At 42.0% G+C, this 19,483-nt stretch overlaps 1 protein-coding gene across 1 annotated transcript in view; it reads right to left on the bottom strand.

The window, feature by feature from the left end:
- Window positions 1-19,483, bottom strand: part of RXFP1 (relaxin family peptide receptor 1) — a 577,565-nt gene that overhangs the window by 418,726 nt on the left and 139,356 nt on the right. The window lies entirely within an intron of this gene.

The raw sequence follows: 19,483 nt of genomic DNA, 5'->3' as shown, positions 1-19,483 counted from the left end.
GAATTCCGATTACAATAGCAGCATGCGGCAACATTTTTCCAGTCCGATCGTGAGCCAATCCGAGCTGGAAAAACAAACACAGATGAAGACACAATCATAGAATAACATTGGTCCGAATTCAATACGATTTTTTATCGGATTGCATTGGTCCGATTTCATCACAAGTGGGAATGAGCCCATAGGCGGGGGTCACAATTAACGTATGGAAAATCAGTCCGAGTCTCACTGCCGAAAGTCACCAGAGTGTTCTCCGTACGGTCATCCATGTGTAATGCGTTTGCAATGCGATGATGCGATTTTCTCACACCTATGCATCCGTATAACATTTGTATGGCTTTACATTTCTCACTGATTTTCCTCATTGAATTTAATGGGTCAATGGGCTGAAATGAGGAAAATGTGTGCATATTTCTCGCAAGTCACATGGATGGTCCGTGTGGTGTCCGATTTTTTCTCGCACCCATAGGTTTGCGATATGCGCGTACAGTCACCGCATGCTGCGATTTTACACGCATGTAGAAAACGCCTGAGAAAAAATACAGTGATGTGAGCTGTCCCATAGATTAACACTGGTCAGAGTGCTATGCGATGTTATCTCGCATTGCACTTGTGCGTATTATACACTTGTGCGACCCTGGCCTTAAAGAGAAAATCATTCAAAGTTTGAAAATTGCAAATTTTTTTACCATTTTTCTCAAATATCTGATATTTTTTGTAAATAAACACAAAACATCGACCGAAATTTACCATTATCAAAAATTATAATGTGCCACGAAAAAAACATTCTCAAAATCACTGGGATTTGTTGAAGCGTTCAACAGTTAATAGCACATTAAGTGACACTGGTCAGATTTCAAAAATTTGGCTCTGTCACTAAGGGGTTAATCCCCTTACATGCATTATCATACTTTTGATGAAAAGTTAGAAAACAAATTCCCTCAAAAAATCTCTTATTTGTATAACTATATATAAAAAATAAAATAGTTGGCTTAAAAAAACAATATAGCAATCAATTTAACTTTTTATCGGACAAATTACTTTGTTATTTTGCTGGTTGCTTAGTTACTTCTATAACTTTCTTTAAATTCCTACTGTGTGAACTGATAATGTAGGCATGTAAGGGCTCACCTTCTACTTATCTGTGTTCTCAGATGTGCAGCTCACGATGAGCCTTGGGACCATTATTCTCAATTAACATAAAATATGAAAGCATTTCAATGTAAATGTAACGATAATCAGGAAAAAAGCAGAATGGGAAATTCAGGAAAATGCATTTGCAGTTTTATTATAGATTGTTCTATAAATGAGCATTTCAGAATTGCAAAGTTGATCTCATGTAGTGCATCTAGAACTTCCAATGACGTACTGTACCCAGAGTGTATGATGGTTGTACATTCAATTTCTTAAGGCAGCTTTGACCTCAAAGGCTCTTTTTTCACCTCTGTAAAAAAGTACAAATTTTTCTTCTTTTTCAGTTTACACAGTCATATGAGAGCTTTTTTGTAGATAAATTGTATTTTAATTGCAGCCGTTTTGGGCTTCATATAAGGTGTTACGTAGCTTTTGTAAACATTTTGTAGGAGAAGACAGAGTTAAACAACCCCCCGGTAATTTAGCTTCAATACCTTAATAGGTTAAATGTATCCAGTGTGATGGGCCTTGCTCACATTGCATAGAAAAATCGCTCAGATGTTCATCCCGAAAAGTTGGAAGAGTGTCATGTGAATGTCCTGCGTATGTGACTCTGTATGTCATGCGAGTGTGCAATTTTTTCTCGCCTAGCATCTGTATGACATCCCTATGCAATGCGTTTATAACTAGTGTTGAGCGATACCTTCTGATACTTGAAAGTATCAGTATCGGATAGTATCGGCCGATACCCGAAAAATATCGGATATCGCCGATACCGATACCCGATACCAATACAAGTCAATGGGACCCAAGTATCGGAAGGTATCCTGGATGGTTCCCAGGGTCTGAAGGAGAGGAAACTCTCCTTCAGGCCCTGGGATCCATATTCATGTAAAAAATAAAGAATTAAAATAAAAAATATGGATATACTCACCTCTCCGGTGGCCCCTGGACCTTACCGATTGTAACCGGCAGCCTCCGTTCCTAAGAAAGAGCAGTTTAAGACCTTCGATGACGTCGCGGCTTGTGATTGGTCACGTGCCGCTCATGTGACTGCTCACGCTCACTCCTCAGTTTAGGACCTGCGATGACGTAGCGGCCTGTGATTGGTCGCGTGAGCGGTCACATGAGTGGCACGCGACCAATCAGAAGCCGTAACATCATCGAAGGCCCTTCACGCGCTCATTCTTAGGAACGGAGGCTGCCGGTTACAGCGGTAAGGTCCAGGGGCCACCGGAGAGGTGAGTATATCCATATTTTTAATTTTAATTCTTTATTTTTTACATGAATATGGATCCGATTCCGATTTCCGATATCACAAAAGTATCGGAACTCGGTATCGGAATTCCGATACCGCAAGTATCGGCCGATACCCGATACTTGCGGTATCGGAATGCTCAACACAATTTATAACATAATCTTTTACATACCATAATACTCTATGTAACTTAAATCTAAGGCTGCTTGACAGGGGATACAAAAAAACTAACATAAAACATGCACTCAGGAATGTTTCCAAAATCCCACGTGCTGATTTATTATACTCTGATAACATAAATTTAAATGACATTCCTGAAACACAGGTTACGTTTTCTACCGCTTATAGCAGTCAGTATAATAAAATCAGGCAGATAATACTCAAATATCTCCCTGTAGTTAATCAGGATAAATCCTTATGCATAGTGTTGAGCGATACCTTCCGATATTTGAAAGTATCTGTATCGGATGGTATTGGCCGATATCCGAAAAATATCGGATATCGCCGATACCGATACCCGATTCCAATACAAGTCAATGGGACACAAGTATCGGAAGGTATCCTGGATGGTTCCCAGGGTCTGAAGGAGAGGAAACTCTCCTTCAGGCCCTGGGATCCATATTCATGTGTAAAATAAAGAATGGAAATAAAAAATAGGGATATACTCACCCTCTGACGCGCCCTGGTAGTAACCGCTGTAACCGGCAGCCTCCGTTCCTAAGAATGAGCGAGTGAAAGACCTGCAATGACGTCGCGGCTTGTGATTGGTCACGTGACCGCTCATGTGACCGCTCACGCGACCAATCACAAGCCGCGACGTCATCTCAGGTCCTTCACTCGCTCATTCTTAGGAACGGAGGCTGCCGGTTGCACGTCTGAGGTCCAGGCTTCGTCGGAGGGGTGAGTATATCCATATTTTTTATTTTTATTCTTTATTTTTTACATGAATATGGATCCCAGGGCCTGAAGGAGAGTCTCCTCTCCTCCAGACCCTGGGAACCATACACTGGGAACTTCCGATTCCGATTTCCGATATCACAAAAATATCGGAACTCGGTATCGGAATTCCGATACCGCAAATATCGGCCGATACCCGATACTTGCGGTATAGGAATGCTCAACACTACTTATGCACAATCCTCCAGAATGGATGCAGAGTAGTGGCTAGGAGAGGCTGCACACTGGGAAATATACTATCTCCCAGTATGGTGCGTCAAGACAAAACTCCCACATCATGGCTATCAATAAAAGGTTTTTACAAATGCTCTGGTAACAGATGTAATGTCTGCCAATTTGCAGACAATAAGAGAACTACTTTTTCTTCCAATCACAACACCATTTATAAAATAAAATCATTTATTAATTGTGATTCTGACCATGTTATATATTGCACAGAGTGCCAGGCATGCAACATTCGTTACATAGGATACACCACAAGGAAAATTAAGAAAATAATTTCAGAACATATAGCTAATATAAATAATAACAATTCAGGTTATTCTGGAGCCACTAAACATTTCATTTCTGTGCACAAGGGAGATTTATCAAACTTCTAATTTTTCGATTTTTTGGCATAGAAACGGTTAATCAGTCACTAAGAGGTGGTGACTGGAAGAAACAATGACCTTAGAAACCACACATCCACATGGCATGAATTATAGGAATGACCTTTTTTATATCTATTAAACTGAAAGATATGTATTAAAACAATGTGCTAATACAAATTACCAATTTATGTAATTTTGATATGCTTTGAATGGAGAGATTTATGCTATGTGTGTCCAGCTTTTGTTTTTCCAATGTCATTAACTGCTATGCTTGTGATTGATTCCTTGCTATATATACACTTGTCCATTTATCTTGTGTTCGATACTATGACTAAGGGCACCGTGGTGCGCCAGAAACGCGTCAGGCAGAGAGTCTCTCTCTCTCTTTTTAAAATTGTTTTTTTTTAAATGTTCAAATAAAATTTAAATTTTACCTAAACTGGATGGATGTGCTGGAAACTCCCCTCCTTCTTCCTAACTTAAATCTAGTTTGCAAAATGAATAAAGTAATCTTATATAAAGATATAGATAGATGATAGATATCAGATATACAGTACAGACCAAAAGTTTGGGCACACCTTCTCATTTAAGATTTTTCTGTATTTTCATGACTCTGAAAATTGTACATTCACACTGAAGGCGTCAAAACTATGAATTAACACATGTGGAATTATATACTTAACAAAAAAGTGTGAAACAACTGAAATTATGTCTTATATTCTAGGTTCTTCAAAGTAGCCACCTTTAGCTTTGATGACTGCTTTGCTCACTCTTGGCATTCTCTTGATGAGCTTCAAGAGGTAGTCACCGGGAATGGCTTTCACTTCACAGGTGTGCCCTGTCAGGTTTAATAAGTGGGATTTCTTGCATTATAAATGGGGTTGGGACCATCAGTTGTGTTGTGCAGAAGTCTGGTGGATACACAGCTGATAGTCCTACTGAATAGACTGTTAGAATTTGTATTATGGCAAGAAAAAAGCAGCTAAGTAAAGAAAAACGAGTGGCCATCATTACTTTAAGAAATGAAGGTCCGTCAGTCCGAAAAATTGGGAAAACTTTGAAAGTGTCCCCAAGTGCAGTGGCAAAAAGCCATCAAGCACTACAAAGAAACTGGCTCACGTGAGGACCGCCCCAGGAAAGGAAGACCAAGAGTCACCTCTGCTTCTGAGGATAAGTTTATCCGAGTCACCAGCCTCAGAAATCGCAGGTTAACAGCAGCTCAGATTAGAGACCAGGTCAATGCCACACAGAGTTCTAGCAGCAGACACATCTCTGCAACAACGGTTAAGAGGAGACTTTGTGCAGCAGGCCTTCATGGTAAAATAGCTGCTAGGAAACCACAGCTAAGGACAGGCAACAAGCAGAAGAGGCTTGTTTGGGCTAAAGAACACAAGGAATGGACATTAGACCAGTGAAAATCTGTGCTGTGGTCTGATGTGTCCAAATTGAGATCTTTGGTTCCAACCACCGTGTCTTTGTGCGACGCAGAAAAGGTGAACGGATGGACTCTACATGCCTGGTTCCCACCGTGAAGCATGGAAGAGGTGGTGTGATGGTGTGGGGGTGCTTTGCTGGTGACACTGTTGGGGATTTATTCAAAATTGAAGGCATACTGAACCAGCATGGCTACCACAGCATCTTGCAGCGGCATGCTATTCCATCCTGTTTGCGTTTAGTTGGACCATAATTTATTTTTCAACAGAACAATGACCCCAAACACACCTCCAGGCTATATAAGGGCTATTTGACCAAGAAGGAAAATGATGGGGTGCTATGCCAGATGACCTGGCCTCCACCGTCACCAGACCTGAACCCAATCAAGATGGTTTGGGGTGAGCTGGACCACAGAGTGAAGGCAAAAGGGCCAACAAGTGCTAAGCAGCTCTGGGAACTCCTTCAAGATTGTTGGAAGACCATTCCCGGTGACTACCTCTTGAAGCTCATCAAGAGAATGCCAAGAGTGTGCAAAGCAGTCATCAAAGCAAAAGGTGGCTACTTTGAAGAACTTAGAAAATAAGACATAATTTCAGTTGTTTCACACTTTTTTGTTAAGTATATAATTCCACATGTGTTAATTCATAGTTTTGATGCCTTCAGTGTGAATGTACAATTTTCATAGTCATGAAAATACAGAAAAATCTTTAAATGAGAAGGTGTGTCCAAACTTTTGGTCTGTACTGTATGTTCTGATATCAATGCAGCTGAAGGCAGACAAATAGATTAGGAAAAAGCAGGGGTGAAGACAAATCCAAATTAGTTAAATGATTTGCAAAGGTTTATAATTTTCTATGCTGGAAAAAAAAGAAAGTTTAGCTAATATTTATTGTATAAACTATAGAATACTTTCACTTATTTCCACTTGAAACTGACTTTTAATAAATCCTCGGCCTGCTAACACAATTTGACATTTAGGTTATAAAGTAACATCGCCAATGAGATAGAGGACGTGGATTTATGATGCTGGATTAGGTCTCATGTGTGCTTGACATAGTGCTGTGGGAAATTGTGCATTGTAGAACAGGATGCAGAACACAGCTGCAGAATTCTTGAGAATAGAATGTCTCAGATGGTTGATGAGATATAACAAGAAGAGATTAGTTTCAGCTGCCAACAAATTCAACACCGTCTGAAGATAGTTCTCTGTGTTATCTATGAAATGCCCTGTAAAGAAAATCGGGAATATTTACTGAGGAAAACATAGAATTCTACTGCAAATAGTGGAAAAATGTGGACTAAAGGGTGAGTGTCAAATTTATTAAGTGTATTTCAGTATGATCAACCCATTAAAGGGAACCTGTCAGCAGGATTGTGCACAGTAACCTACTGACACTGTCAGGTCAGCGCCATTATGCTGATTAAAATGATACCTTGGTTAATGAAATCCATCTTGTGGTTGTTGTGTAATCTTTATTTTCAGTTTTAAGTTAATGATATGCTCCTGCTCGGGGGTGGCCTGTGTGTATAGCTTCTGACAGGTCATTGATCCCTCAGTGACCTGTCTGCCCCTAGCTTACATACTGATTATTAACCCCTCTGTGACCTTAGACGTACTATCCCGTCGAGGTGACCTGGGCCTATCTGACCCTCGACGGGATAGTACGTCATAGCCGATCGGCCGCGCTCACGGGGGGAGCGCGGCCGATCGCGGCCGGGTGTCAGCTGACTATCGCAGCTGACATCCGGCACTATGTGCCAGGAGCGGTCACGGACCGCCCCCGGCACATTAACCCCCGGCACACCGCGATCAAACATGATCGCGATGTGCCGGCGGTGCAGGGAAGCATCGCGCAGGGAGAGGGCTCCCTGCGGGCTTCCCTGAGCCCCCCGCAGCAACGCGATGTGGTCTTACCTCCCTCCCTGCCTGCTCCAGACCCGGATCCAAGATGGCCGCGGATCCGGGTCCTGCAGGGAGGGAGGTGGCTTCACAGAAGCCTGCTCTGAGCAGGCACTGTGAAGCAGCCTGCACTTCTCTCAGATCGGTGATCTGTCAGAGTGCTATGCAAACTGGCAGATCACCGATCTGTATTGTCCCCCCCTGGGGCAAAGTAAAAAAGTTAAAAAAAAATTTCCAAATGTGTAAAAAAAAAAAAAAAAATATTCCAAAATAATGAAAAAAAAAATATATTATTCCCATAAATACATTTCTTTACCTAAATAAAAAAAACAAAACAATAAAAGTACACATATTTAGTATCGCCGCGTCCGTAACGACCCCACCTATAAAACTGGCCCACTAGTTAACCCCTTCAGTAAACACCGTAAGAAAAAAAAAAAAAAACGAGGCAAAAAACAACGCTTTATTATCATACCGCCGAACAAAAAGTGGAATAACACGCGATCAAAAAGACAGATATAAATAACCATGGTACCGCTGAAAGCATCATCTTGTCCCACAAATAACGAGCCACCATACAGCATCATCAGCAAAAAAATAAAAAAGTTATAGTCCTGAGAATAAAGCGATGCAAAAATAATTATTTTTTCCATAAAATAGTTTTTATCGTATAAAAGCGCCAAAACATAAAAAAATAATATAAATGAGATATCGCTGTAATCGTACTGACCCGAAGAATAAAACTGCTTTATCAATTTTACCAAACGCGGAACGGTATAAACGCCTCCCCCAAAAGAAATTCATGAATAGCTGGTTTTTGGTCATTCTGCCTCACAAAAATCGGAATAAAAAGCGATCAAAAAATGTGACGTGCCCAAAAATGTTACCAATAAAAACGTAAACTCGTCCCGCAAAAAACAAGACCTCACATGACTCTGTGGACCAAAATATGGAAAATGTATAGCTCTCAAAATGTGGTAACGCAAAAAATATTTTTTGCAATAAAAAGCGTCTTTCAGTGTGTGACAGCTGCCAATCATAAAAATCCGCTAAAAAACTTGCTATAAAAGTAAATCAAACCCCCCTTCATCACCCCCTTAGTTAGGGAAAAATAAAAAAAATGTATTTATTTCCATTTTCCCATTAGGGCTAGGGTTAGGGCTAGGGTTGGGGCTAGGGTTAAGGCTACAGTTAGGGTTGGGGCTAAAGTTAGGGTTAGGGTTGGGGCTAAAGTTACGGTTAGGGTTTAGATTACATTTACGGTTGGGAATAGGGTTGGGATTAGGGTTAGGGGTGTGTCAGGGTTAGAGGTGTGGTTAGGGTTACTGTTGGGATTAGGGTTAGGGGTGTGTTTGTATTAGGGTTTCAGTTATAATTGGGGTTTTTCCACTGTTTCGGCACATCAGGGGCTCTCCAAACGCGACATGGCGTCCGATCTCAATTCCAGCCAATTCTGCGTTGAAAAAGTAAAACAGTGCTCCTTCCCTTCCGAGCTCTCCCGTGTGCCCAAACAGGGGTTTACCCCAACATATGGGGTATCAGCGTACTCAGGACAAATAGGACAACAACCTTTGGGGTCCAATTTCTCCTGTTACCCCTGGGAAAATACAAAACTGGGGGCTAAAAAATAATTTTTGTGGGAAAAAAAAGGATTTTTTATTTTCACGGCTCTGCGTTATAAACTGTAGTGAAACACTTGGGGGTTCAAAGTTCTTACAACACATCTAGATAAGTTCCTTTGGGGGGTCTAGTTTCCAAAATGGGGTCACTTGTGCGGGGCTTCTACTGTTTAGGTACATTAGGGGCTCTGCAAACGCAATGTGACACCTGCAGACCATTCCATCTAAGTCTGCATTCCAAATAGTGCTCCTTCCCTTCCGAGCCCTCCCATGCATCCAAACGGTGGTTCCCCCCACATATGGGGTATCAGCGCACTCAGGACAAATTGGACAACAACTTTTGGGGTCCAATTTCTCCTGTTACCCTTGGGAAAATACAAAACTGGGGGCTGAAAAATAATTTTTGTGGGAAAAAATTTTTGTTTTATTTTTACGGCTCTGCATTATAAACTTCTGTGAAGCCCTTGGTGGGTCAAAGCGCTCACCACACATCTAGATAAGTTCCTTAGGGGGTCTACTTACCAACATGGTGTCACTTGTGGGGGGTTTCTACTGTTTAGGTACATTAGGGGCTCTGCAAACGCAATGTGACGCCTGCAGACCATTCCATCTAAGTCTGCATTCCAAATGGCGCTCCTTCACTTCTGAGCCCTTCCATGCGTCCAAACGGTGGTTTCCCCCCACATATGGGGTATCAGCGCACTCAGGACAAATTGGACAACAACTTTTGGGGTCCAATTTCTCCTGTTACCATCGGGAAAATACAAAACTGGGGGCTGAAAAAAAATTTTTGTGGGAAAAAATTTTTGTTTTATTTTTACGGCTCTGCATTATAAACTTCTGTGAAGCCCTTGGTGGGTCAAAGCGCTCACCACACATCTAGATAAGTTCCTTAGGGGGTCTACTTTCCAACATGGTGTCACTTGTGGGGGGTTTCTACTGTTTAGGTACATTAGGGGCTCTGCAAACGCAATGTGACGCCTGCAGACCATTCCATCTAAGTCTGCATTCCAAATGGCGCTCCTTCACTTCCGAGCCCTTCCATGCGTCCAAACAGTGGTTTCCCCCCACATATGGGGTATCAGCGCACTCAGGACAAATTGGACAACAACTTTTGGGGTCCAATTTCTCCTGTTATCATCGGGAAAATACAAAACTGGGGGCTGAAAAATAATTTTTGTGGGAAAAAATTTTTGTTTTATTTTTACGGCTCTGCATTATAAACTTCTGTGAAGCCCTTGGTGGGTCAAAGCGCTCACCATACATCTAGATAAGTTCCTTAGGGGGTCTACTTTCCAACATGGTGTCACTTGTGGAGGGTTTCTACTGTTTAGGTACATTAGGGGCTCTGCAAACGCAATGTGACGCCTGCAGACCATTCCATCTAAGTCTGCATTCCAAATGGCGCTCCTTCACTTCCGAGCCCTTCCATGCGTCCAAACGGTGGTTTCCCCCCACATATGGGGTATCAGCGCACTCAGGACAAATTGGACAACAACTTTTGGGGTCCAATTTCTCCTGTTACCATTGGGAAAATACAAAACTGGGGGCTGAAAAATAATTTTTGTGGGAAAAAATTTTTGTTTTATTTTTACGGCTCTGCATTATTAACTTCTGGGAAGCCCATGGTGGGTCAAAGCGCTCAAAACACATCTAGATAAGTTCCTTAGGGGGTCTACTTTCCAAAATGGTGTCACTTGTGGGGGGTTTCAATGTTTAGGCACATCAGTGGCTCTCCAAACGCAACATGGCGTCCCATCTCAATTCCAGCCAATTCTGCGTTGAAAAAGTAAAACAGTGCTCCTTCCCTTCCGAGCTCTCCCGTGTGCCCAAACAGGGGTTTACCCCAACATATGGGGTATCAGCGTACTCAGGACAAATAGGACAACAACCTTTGGGGTCCAATTTCTCCTGTTACCCCTGGGAAAATACAAAACTGGGGCCAAAAAAATAATTTTTGTGGGAAAAAAAAGGATTTTTTATTTTCACGGCTCTGCGTTATAAACTGTAGTGAAACACTTGGGGGTTCAAAGTTCTTACAACACATCTAGATAAGTTCCTTGGGGGGTCTAGTTTCCAAAATGGGGTCACTTGTGCGGGGCTTCTACTGTTTAGGTACATTAGGGGCTCTGCAAACGCAATGTGACGCCTGCAGACCATTCCTTCTAAGTCTGCATTCCAAATGGCGCTCCTTCCCTTCCGAGCCCTCCCATGCATCCAAACGGTGGTTCCCCCCACATATGGGGTATCAGCGCACTCAGGACAAATTGGACAACAACTTTTGGGGTCCAATTTCTCCTGTTACCCTTGGGAAAATACAAAACTGGGGGCTGAAAAATAATTTTTGTGGGAAAAAATTTTTGTTTTATTTTTACGGCTCTGCATTATAAACTTCTGTGAAGCCCTTGGTGGGTCAAAGCGCTCACCACACATCTAGATAAGTTCCTTAGGGGGTCTACTTACCAACATGGTGTCACTTGTGGGGGGTTTCTACTGTTTAGGTACATTAGGGGCTCTGCAAACGCAATGTGACGCCTGCAGACCATTCCATCTAAGTCTGCATTCCAAATGGCGCTCCTTCACTTCCGAGCCCTTCCATGCGTCCAAACGGTGGTTTCCCCCCACATGTGGGGTATCAGCGCACTCAGGACAAATTGGACAACAACTTTTGGGGTCCAATTTCTCCTGTTACCATCGGGAAAATACAAAACTGGGGGCTGAAAAAAAATTTTTGTGGGAAAAAATTTTTGTTTTATTTTTACGGCTCTGCATTATAAACTTCTGTGAAGCCCTTGGTGGATCAAAGCGCTCACCACACATCTAGATAAGTTCCTTAGGGGGTCTACTTTCCAACATGGTGTCACTTGTGGGGGGTTTCTACTGTTTAGGTACATTAGGGGCTCTGCAAACGCAATGTGACGCCTGCAGACCATTCCATCTAAGTCTGCATTCCAAATGGCGCTCCTTCACTTCCGAGCCCTTCCATGCGTCCAAACGGTGGTTTCCCCCCACATATGGGGTATCAGCGCACTCAGGACAAATTGGACAACAACTTTTGGGGTCCAATTTCTCCTGTTACCATCGGGAAAATACAAAACTGGGGGCTGAAAAATAATTTTTGTGGGAAAAAATTTTTGTTTTATTTTTACGGCTCTGCATTATTAACTTCTGTGAAGCCCTTGGTGGGTCAAAGCGCTCAAAACACATCTAGATAAGTTCCTTAGGGGGTCTACTTTCCAAAATGGTGTCACTTGTGGGGGGTTTCAATGTTTAGGCACATCAGTGGCTCTCCAAACGCAACATGGCGTCCCATCTCAATTCCTGTCAATTTTGCATTGATAAGTCAAACGGTGCTACTTCCCTTCCGAGCTCTCCCATGCGCCCAAACAGTGGTTTATCGCCACATATGGGGTATCAGCGTACTCAGGACAAATTGTACAACAACTTTTGGGGTCCAATTTCTTCTCTTACCCTTGGGAAAATAAAAAATTGGGGGCGAAAAATAATTTTTGTGAAAAAATATGATTTTTTATTTTTACGGTTCTGCATTATAAACTTCTGTGAAGTACTTGGTGGGTCAAAGTGCTCACCACACCTCTAGATAAGTTCCTTAGGGGGTCTACTTTCCAAAATGGTGTCACTTGTGGGGGGTTTCAATGTTTAGGCACATCAGGGGCTCCCCAAACGTAACATGGCATCCCATCTCAATTCCAGTCAATTTTGCATTGAAAAGTCAAACGGTGCTACTTCCCTTCCGAGCTCTCCCATGCGCCCAAACAGTGGTTTATCGCCACATATGGGGTATCAGCGTACTCAGGACAAATTGTACAACAACTTTTGTGGTCCAATTTCTTCTCTTACCCTTGAGAAAATAAAAAATTGGGGGCAAAAAATAATTTTTGTGAAAAAATATGATTTTTTATTTTTACAGTTCTGCATTATAAACTTCTGTGAAGTACTTGGTGGGTCAAAGTGCTCACCACACCTCTAGATAAGTTCCTTAGGGGGTCTACTTTCCAAAATGGTGTCACTTGTGGGGGGTTTCAATGTTTAGGCACATCAGGGGCTCCCCAAACGCAACATGGCGTCCCATCTCAATTCCAGTCAATTTTGCATTGAAAAGTCAAATGGCGCTCCTTCGCTTCCGAGCTCTGTCATGCACCCAAACAGTGGTTTACCCCCACATATGGGGTATCGGCGTACTCAGGACAAATTGTACAACAACTTTTGGGGTCCATTTTCTCCTGTTACCCTTGGTAAAATAAAACAAATTGGAGCTGAATTAAATTTTTTGTGAAAAAAAGTTAAATGTTCATTTTTATTTAAACATTCCAAAAATTCCTGTGAAGCACCAGAAGGGTTAATAAACTTCTTGAATATGGTTTTGAGCACCTTGAGGGGTGCAGTTTTTAGAATGGTGTCACACTTGGGTATTTTCTATCATATAGACCCCTCAAAATGACTTCAAATGAGATGTGGTCCCTAAAAAAAAATGGTGTTGTAAAAATGAGAAATTGCTGGTCAACTTTTAACCCTTATAACTCCCTAACAAAAAAAAATTTTGGTTCCAAAATTGTGCTGATGTAAAGTAGACATGTGGGAAATGTTACTTATTAAGTATTTTGTGTGACATATCTCTGTAATTTAAGGGCATAAAAATTCAAAGTTGGAAAATTGCAAAATTTTCAAAATTTTCGCCAAATTTCCATTTTTTTTGCAAATAAACGCAGGTAATATCAAAGAAATTTTACCACTATCATGAAGTACAATATGTCACGAGAAAACAATGTCAGAATCGTCAAGATCCGTTGAAGCGTTCCAGAGTTATAACCTCATAAAGGGACAGTGGTCAGAATTGTAAAAATTGGCCCGGTCATTAACGTGCAAACCACCCTTGGGGGTGAAGGGGTTAAATATATTGAAAAAAATCGTAAAATATTTTTATATCTACTGGTTAACACAGTACAATGATATTGTAAGGTAGTGACAAGGGTCTGTGGGCACCTACCTGATCCCCCCAAACTAGGGGCACCCTATGTTAGCCCTGTCCCCCGGATTACCCCAGATGATAGAGATGCCTGGGTTTCATACCTTGCTATGCTCCTATCTTACCCTTATCTAATCCCTTCCCCACCCATGGAAGTGTGAGGCCGAAGTAAAAAGACAGACACTAACCAGATCAGAGCGATAATTTAACGCCTCTGGAAAACAAGCACTAAGTTTGAGAGTCCAAAAGGTTTCTCGAGCAAATAACTTCTTACTCCAAACTCCTCTTCTCTTCAGCTTGTTTACATATTCCATACCTACAACTTTTAATGATGATACATTTCCACACTTTGACACATGGCAAGGTTTTAATACTAGAGGTTAGAACCATCCTGATTTGTGTACTCCTTGATGCTGGTGGGATGGCTTTTAGGGTATGTGCACACGTTGCGGATTTAATTGCAGATCTGCAGCATTTTTTTCTGCGTGGAATTGCATCAAATCCGCAATGTAATACACAACCAATGTAAATCTATGGGAACCGCACACTTGATGTGCACATACTGCTGAAAAATCTGCACAAAAATGCAGCGTTTTATTTTCTGCAGCATGTCACTTCTTTTGTGCGGATCTGCAGCGTTTCTGCACTCATTGACTTCCATTGTGTCAGGCCAATCCGCAGCAAAACCTCAGATTTAAAAAAGATCTGCGGTTTTGCTGCGGAGTTGGGTGCGAGATACGCTGCAGATTGGGAGGGGGAAGAGTGTGTGGGCGGAGTGTGGGCGGAGACAGGTGTGTGGGCAGAGACTGTGTGTGCGGTGAAGATGTGCGTGTCTGTGTGTGAGTGTTTGTGTGTGTCTGCGGGGGTGTGCGGGTGTCTGAGGGGCTGTGTGTGTGTCTGTGTGTGGGAATTGCGGGGGTCTGCGGGGATCGTGGGGCTGTGCAGGGATCGTGGGGGTCTGCAGGGATTGTGGGGCTGTGCGGGGATTGCGAGGTTGTGCGGGGATCGCGGGGCTGTGAGGGGCTGTGTGTGCGGGGCTATGTGTGTGTGCGGGTCTGTATGCAGGCAGGCATCATACGATGGGACTACTAGTCCCATCCGGCTATGCCTGCTACAGTGACAGGTAGCTGGATGATGGGACAGTATAGTCCCTTCATCCGGCTACTGTGTTCAAGTGTACAAAAAACCCCACATGCACACATATAGACATACAGTACATACAACATACAACATACAGTACATATAACATACAATACATACAATATACAGTACATACAACATACAGTGCATACAGCACAAAACATACAGTGCATACAACATATAGTACATACAAATACAGTACATATAGTACATACAGTACATACAACATACAGTACATACAGTACATAGAAGATACAGAATATACAGTACATACAAAATACAGTACATGCAGCATACAACATACCACATACAGTACATACAGTACATACAACATAGAGTACATACTCACTAATCAACTTGATCCCCAAAGCCCTTGCTCACCTGTAAAAAATATTAAAATAATAAACCAACAATATACTCCCTGATCTGCAGAAATCCAATTAATACGAGTGTCCCACAGCAGCTGATGCGACCGCTCTCCAGGGGCTCCGGGATACAATGACGGAAGGTATCGTTCCGCACTGTATCCCTCCGCCGCTGTGAGTATAGTTCATACTCTCACATGCGGCACTGCTGCGTTGGAAATTTCCCATGCAGCATTGCCATAAAGCGAGAGAGTGAACTACAGTAACCTCTTTAGTGATGCACTGCAGGAGCCATTGTCTCCTGTCAGTTCATCACTGGGAGGCCCTATAGAGCAGTGACATCACCCGATGTCACTGTTCTATAGGGGAGATCGTCGTGGGACACTCATTATTAACTGGACTGCGTCAGACAGGGAGTATACGGTTGGTTTATTATTTTTTATTTTTTGCAGGCGATTGAGGGCGTCGCAGGAATTAGGCGTGCTTGTAAGTATGGTGAAATTAAGAATATTAAAATACTTTTTTCTGGCTGTGTCTTTTTCTTAACTCTTTCACTACTATAGGATTAATAATGGATAGGTGTCTTATTGACGCCTCTCCATTATTAACCGGGCTTAATGTCACCTTATAATACAAAGGTGACATTAACCCCTTTATTACCCCATATCCCACCGCTACATGGGAGTGGGAAGAGAGAGGCTAAGTGCCGGAATTGGCGCATCTTACAGATGCGCCGTTTCTGGGGCGGCTGGGTGCTGGTATTTGTAGCAGGGGCGGCAGATATCCATGGCCCCTCTCTAGGCTCTGAATATCAGCCCGCAGCTGTCTGTGTAGCCTTTCTGGCTATAAAATATAGGGGGAGCCCTCGTTCTTTTTATTTTGGGGTCCCCCAATTTTAATATCCAGTAAAGGCTATGCAGACAGTTGCAGGCTGATATTCATAGCCTGGGAAGGGGCCATGGGTATTACCCCCTTCCCAGGCTACAAATATAATTCCCCTGGCAGTCAGCTTTCCCTTTCTGGCACAGAAAATTGCGCGGGAGCCCACGCCATTTTTTTCCCTTTTTTTCAAAAAGTAAACATATTGTTCATTAACCCCTTCACCCCGAAGCCTGTTTTCACCTAACTGACACGGCCAATTTTTACAATTCTGACCACTGTCACTTTATGAGGTCATAACTCTGAAATGCTTCAACGGATCCTAGTGATTCTGAGACTGTTTTCTCGTGACATATTGTACTTTATGATAGTGGTAAAACTTCTTCGATATGACTTGCATTTATTTGTGAAAAAAACAGAAATTTGTCGAAAATTATGAAAATTTTGCAATTTTAAAATTTTTCGTTTTTATGCCCTTAAATTAGAGAGTTATATCACATAATATAGTTAATAAACAACATTTCCCACATGTCTGCTTTACATCAGCACAATTTTGGAAACAAAATTTTTTTTTGTTAGGGAGTTATAAGGGTTAAAAGTTGAAAAGCGATTTCTCATTTTTGCAACAAAATTTGCAAAACCATTTTTTTTACGGACCACCTCACACTTGAAGTGACTTTGAGGGGTCTATATGACAGAAAATGCCCAAAAGTGACACCATTCTAAAAACTGCACCCCTCAAGGTACTCAAAACCACATTCAAAAAGTTTATTAACCCTTCAGGTGCTTCACAGGAATTTTTGGAATATTTAAAAAAAATTGAACATTTAACTTTTTTTTCACAAAATTTTTACATCAGATCCAATTTGTTTTATTTTACCAAGGGTAACAGGAGAAATTGGACCAAAAAAGTCATTGTACAATTTGTCCTGAGTACGCCGATACCCCACATGTTAGGGTAAACCATTGATTGGGCACATGGCAGAGCTCGGAAGGGAAGGAGCGCCATTTGACTTTTCAATGCAAAATTGGCTGGAATTGAGATCGGAACCCATGTCATGTTTGGAGAGCCCCTGACGTGCCTAAACAGTGGAAACCCCCACAAGTGACACCATTTTGGAAAGTAGACCCTCTAAGGAACTAATCTAGATGTGTGGTAAGCACTTTGAACCTCCAAGTGCTTCACAGAAGTTTATAATGTAGAGCCGAAAAAAAAAATTAATATTAATTTTCACAAAAAATGATCTTTTTGCCCCAAATTTTTTATTTTCCCAAGGGTAGCAGGATAAATTGGACCCCAAAAGTTGTTGTGCAATTTGTCCTGAGTACGCTGATACTTCATATATGGGGATAAACCACTGTTTGGGCGCATGGCAGAGCTCGGAAGGGAAGGAGCGCCATTTGACTTTTCAATGCAAAATTGGCTGGAATTGAGATCGGAACCCATGTCATGTTTGGAGTGCCCCTGACGTGTCTAAACAGTGGAAACCCCCACAAGTGACACCATTTTGGAAAGAAGACCCCCTAAGGAACTTATCTAGATGTGTGGTGAGCACTTTTAACCCCCAATTGTTTCACTAAAGTTTAGAATGTAGCGCTATGAAAATTAAAAAATCATTTTTTCTTTCCACTAAATGATGTTTTAGCCTGCAATTTTTTTCCCCAAGGGTAACAGGAGAAATTGGACCACAAAAGTTATTGTCCAATTTGTCCTGAGTACGCTGATACCCCATACATTGGGGGGAACCACTGTTTGGGCGCACGGCAGAGCTCGGAAGGGAAGGAGCGCCGTTTGAAATGCAGACTTAGATGGATTGGTCTGCAGGTGTCATGTTGCATTTGCAGAGCCCCTGATGTACCTAAACAGTAGAACCCCCCCACAAGTGACCCCATATTGGAAACTAGACCCCCCACGGAACTTATCTAGATGTGTTGTGAGAACTTTGAACCAACAAGTGTTTCACTACAGTTTATAACGCAGAGCCGTGAAAATAAAAAATATTTTTTTTTCCACGAAAATTATATTTTAGCCCCCACGTTTTTATTTTCCCAAGGGTAACAGGAGAAATTGGACAACAAAAGTTGTTGTCCAATTTGTCCTGAGTACGCTGATACCCCATATATGGGGGGAACCACTGTTTGTGCGCACGGCAGAGCTCGGAAGGGAAGGAGCACCGTTTGAAATGCAGACTTAGATGGATTGGTCTGCAGGTGTCATGTTGCATTTGCAGAGCCCCTGATGTACCTAAACAGTAGAAACCCCTCACAAGTGACCCCATATTGGAAACTAGACCCCCCACGGAACTTATCTAGATGTGTTGTGAGAACTTTGAACCCCAAAAGTTTCACTACAGTTTATAACGCAGAGCCGCGAAAATAAAAAATATATTTTTTTCCACGAAAATTATATTTTAGCCCCCATGTTTTTATTTTCCCAAGGGTAAGGCTGGTTTCACACTTGCGTTTTTATCTGCATGCGTTTTTAAAAAAAACGCATGTGTGAAAAAACGCATGTAAACGCGGGAAAACTCATGCGTTTTTTAGACGCATGCGTTTTTATAGAAAAACACAAGAAAACGAGAAAAAAACAAAAAACCCTAACCCTACCCCTAACCCTAACCTGAAATATGTGGCACTGAAATACGTGGCACTGAAATACGTTTATATATGTATATACGTGTATAAGTGCCACGATAGTTCAGTGGCCACGTATTTAAGTGCCACGTATTTAAGTGCCACGTATATAAGTGCCACGTATAGAAGTGCCACGTATATAAGTGCCACGTATTTCACGTAAATGCCACGATATTTCAGTGCCACGTATTTCACTGAAATATCGTGGCACTTAAATACATGGCACTGAAATATCGTGGCACAGAAAGACGTGGCACTGAAAGACGTGGCACTGAAATACGTTTATATACGTATATACGTATATAAGTGCCACGATATTTCAGTGGCCACGTATTTCAGTGGCCACGTATATAAGTGCCACATATATAAGTGCCACGTATATAAGTGCCACGTATATAAGTGCCACGTATTTCACATAAATGCCACGATATTTCAGTGCCACGTATTTCACTGAAATATCATGGCACTTAAATATGTGGCACTGAAATATCGTGGCACTGAAAGACGTGGCACTGAAATACGTGGCACTGAAATATCGTGGCACTGAAAGACGTGGCACTGAAATATCGTCGCACTGAAATATCGTCGC

The sequence above is a fragment of the Ranitomeya variabilis genome, chromosome 1 (genome assembly GCF_051348905.1).
Source record: "Ranitomeya variabilis isolate aRanVar5 chromosome 1, aRanVar5.hap1, whole genome shotgun sequence".
Taxonomy (NCBI): Eukaryota; Metazoa; Chordata; class Amphibia; order Anura; family Dendrobatidae; genus Ranitomeya; species Ranitomeya variabilis.
Note: the sequence above shows the minus strand (reverse complement) of the source record. Positions and strands in the feature narration are given on the sequence as shown.